The sequence below is a fragment of the Pithys albifrons genome, chromosome 4 (genome assembly GCF_047495875.1).
Source record: "Pithys albifrons albifrons isolate INPA30051 chromosome 4, PitAlb_v1, whole genome shotgun sequence".
Classification (NCBI taxonomy): Eukaryota; Metazoa; Chordata; class Aves; order Passeriformes; family Thamnophilidae; genus Pithys; species Pithys albifrons.
In genome coordinates, this window is record NC_092461.1 from 55,707,667 (window position 1) to 55,710,053 (window position 2,387).

Genomic DNA, 2,387 nt, shown 5'->3' on the forward strand with positions numbered 1-2,387 from the left:
CATACTGAACAAATTTATCTGGATAGTCTTAGCCTTTAAAGATTGTAAACACAGTTTCCTGTTGTTAAAGAGGTAGAAGAGAGAACAAGAAAAGTAGCTCATTGCCTCATGTTCCCCTATCTTACAATCCGACATTATCATTAAGAAGTTAACGATGCTTGTGGTAGTGATTATGTGATCTGAACTTCCACTATGAGATCTTGTCAGAGGTTATATATGAGCTTTATACATATATATGTTTGTGTGTATACATACATATATATATATATATTTATATATATACACACACCCCAACATGAAGACTAATTTACTTACAAGGGAGCAATGTAAATGATATTATTTATAGAAAAGCTAGGTATTTGAAGACATAAGTTTCAAGTCCTAACTTGTTTGACCTTAAATTTGATATAATTGAGGACTGGTACCTCCTGTCCTGATTTAGAAAATATCTAGAAATTTGTTTTGAAAAAAGCATCGGTCAACACTGATGCTGTCCTTTCCACAGTCTGAAGACCAGTTCTGCTGACAACAGTCAAGTAAGCTGCAATTCCTGCTCATTTTTTCTGAGCCAATGATATCCAGACTGTAGCAATAGCAGCTGTGTATCTTCTCTGGCACAGAATGATTTAGGGTGGAGAGCAGATTCTTTCCCCTTCAAATCACTTCAGAAAATACTTGGCAGTAAGCCAGCTGATTTGTTTTGTTCAAGAGGCTTGATTTATCAGTACAGAAAAAGTATTTATGCACTGTGCTGAAGTATAGTAATTTAGCTTCTGTGTCACAGGCCAGTTGACTTTGTTTTTCTTCTGTTCCTGACATTTTTTTTAATGCAATTACTAAAAGATATAGAACAATCAGAAAATTTGTGACAATGTAGTTCTATTTCTTTCTTAAAACTTTGTGATGCAGTTTGTGATATAGGAATGAAGTGTAAAACATTGGTCACGAGTTAGACTGGGAAATACAAATTAAGAAGTCCAACATAAAAGCAGTGCAAAGAAGCAACAACACATGCCAAAATGAAAAGGCAATTCACAAATCTTCAGTTTCTTTTTGCTTTTCTTTTTCCTGAATTGTTGGATCAACTAAAGGAATATGCCACAATATAGAGATAAGATTTGTAATTTTTTAGACACTTTAACTCTTAGTCAAATTTTCTAAATTTCTACTAAATTATTGCTAAAGAAATTATGAAAGTATTTTTAAAGTAATAATAAAAGGTCCTTTGTTATTCACAATAAAGCAAAATATTAAAAACTTCTCAATTTTACATTAAATGAATATGCAATGTTCTGGAATGTAACCCTCTGATGACATGTGCAGTTTAAGAAATGTGGGTTTAGCTGTAAATAACCACAGTTTTCTATTTTTTTAGTTATTAATGTATATGTGCATGTACATTTTATAGAGAGCTATATTATGTCTCAGTTCTTAAAACCATGCTACCTGAATGTTTTCCATAATTCTGAGGTGTTGACATCAGATACATTTTATTTTTCTGTCTACTCATCAGGAAATGGATAGTATTTCTGTATCATATTACTGGAGGAACTGTCAGCTGAATACTGAGATTTGCTGTTGTGCAGCCTGAAACTGAGGAGTCATGAAGAAAATCAAGGCATGGCCTGTTTCAAAGATAAAAGGGCAAATTCTTTGAATGGAGTAGGAAGACAGAATGTTGATATGGTTTTCAAAATCCTTCCTTTTTCTTCAGCAGAATGAATCTTGTCCTGCTACAATCTGGCTTCAACTGTTCACTCTATTTTTAGTTCGTGATCTTAGCCAGGTCCTCAAATAGCTCAGAGCTGGTGTTGTTTGTGTCTGATGTTAAACTGATACAGACTTGGTTGGTATTTTCATTCATGTTTCATAATCTTCCCTAGTGCACAAATAAAAACAAGTGTCTTTGGTGTGCTGGGAGGAGATATTTGTATAGCTGTGCAGTAGCTCAGAGACCCATTGTTTGACACTTACAGTGCTCCTCATGTGACCATAAAGGTATAAATGAAAACATTTCAGTGAAACTGGAGCTACTTATGGTTCTGTGCAGGGCTAAGATTTGGACTCAGTGATCCTTGTGGGTCCCTTCTAACTCAGAATATTCTGTGATTCTGTGATTTGCATTTAGTTGCAGAGAGGTGTTACAGTTAGGTAGGGTCAGGAAGTTCCCTCTTGAGACTCGTTGAGTGAAATCTCAGACTTTCTCTCTTGTTTGTGTATTAACTCCTTCACACAATTTTGTGTGCCATGAAAAAGCCCATAAATGTGAGATAGTAATGGTTTCATTGGCCCTTTGAGAAAAATTGGTTAAAAAATAAGCCATTAAAGAGCTTTTCAAATGTCATTGATACAAAGCTTGCTTACACAAAAGAGAAAGAACATGTATG